General features: G+C 40.5%; 1 pseudogene; it reads left to right on the top strand.

Annotated features, from left to right (window-relative positions):
* On the top strand, window positions 1-1,140 carry LOC115234999 (annotated as a pseudogene).
* Window positions 1,141-1,409: the final 269 nt, after the last annotated feature.

Here is a 1,409-nt window from a genome sequence, read left to right as displayed (position 1 = left end):
ATGAAGAAGAAGGTAAACGAGCGCAAAAAAGGCTTCGTGGCATTTATATTTTATGATTTCGAAACGCGGCAAGACGAGACGCTCGAAATTACGATGAACGTCAAAAAACATGTACCTACTCTCTGCGTGGCGCAACAGATTTGCGAAGTGTGCGCGCAGGAAAACGACATGTCCGTGCGATGCCGTTGGTGCGGGATACGCGAATTCATATTCAGACATGACCCCGTGAAACAATTTGTCGAATTCGCAACGCGAAAGACGAAATGTTTCAACCAGATCATATGCATAGCACATAATGCGAAAGCGTTCGACGCGCAGTTTATTCTTTAATACATCGTAGAAAATCGGCATGATTTAGAGCCGAAAATAATTTTGAGCGGCACAAAAATTGTAATGTTATTAGCAGGAAATACAAAATTCATCGACAGTGCTAATTATATGCCAATGCGATTATCTGAATTACCGAAAGTTTTTGGTCTAGGGGACTCTGTGGATAAAGGCACTTTTCCGCATTTATTTAACACTGCCGAAAATCAAACGTATGTCGGACCGTTACCAGACGCGAAATATTATTCTCCTGAAAACATGAAGACAACGGAACGCGAACGCTTTCTCGCATGGCATACGGACATGACGCGAAAAAACACCGTATTCGACTTTCAACAAGAAATTGTTCGCTATTGTCGTACCGATGTAGACATTCTTCGACGCGCCTGTATAGCATTTAGAAAAATTTTTATAAACCGCGGCAACGTATGTCTGTTCGAGAAATGCACCACTATTGCCTCGACGTGTATGACAGTTTTCCGTAAAAACTTTTTACGCGAAAAGGAAATAGGTATTAATCCTTCCGGTGGATATAGAAAAGCGAACAATTATTCGCGTAAAGCTCTACAATGGCTGGTATAGATGGAGCGCGAAATCGGGCATCCTATAAACCATGCGGGGCGTGCGCGTGAATATCGCACGATTGATGGCACGCTCGTCGACGGTTATTATGAAACGACCGATGTTGAGACGACACAACGTCACATTTTACAATTTCACGGATGCTTTTAGCACGGGTGTCCGACTTGCTTTTCTTCGAATCGCGATAGAGCGCTTTCTTCGACTTCGGATCATGGAGTATTTGAACAATAATTTTTCTATTTTTTCTCGACTAACTCTTTTATCGCTATATTATGTAATATAATTTCGTGTACTTTTCGCAGCGGTGAAAATAATTTTTTTGTAAATAAATATTAAATTATATGTAAATTTTTCATTGTATATTACATCATATTCCTTCGATATATAAATAAAGATGTTTTTTTATCTTAAAGCAACAGGGTGAAAATAGTTTTCTTCCCTTCCTTTCTTCCCGGCGTCTCTGTGACGTCATAGCCTCTGCCCTAAGACTCCGCGTCAAA

This window comes from Formica exsecta, unplaced genomic scaffold (genome assembly GCF_003651465.1).
Source record: "Formica exsecta isolate Colony F162 unplaced genomic scaffold, ASM365146v1 scaffold1089, whole genome shotgun sequence".
Lineage (NCBI taxonomy): Eukaryota > Metazoa > Arthropoda > Insecta > Hymenoptera > Formicidae > Formica > Formica exsecta.
This window is presented reverse-complemented; position numbering and strand designations above follow the sequence as displayed.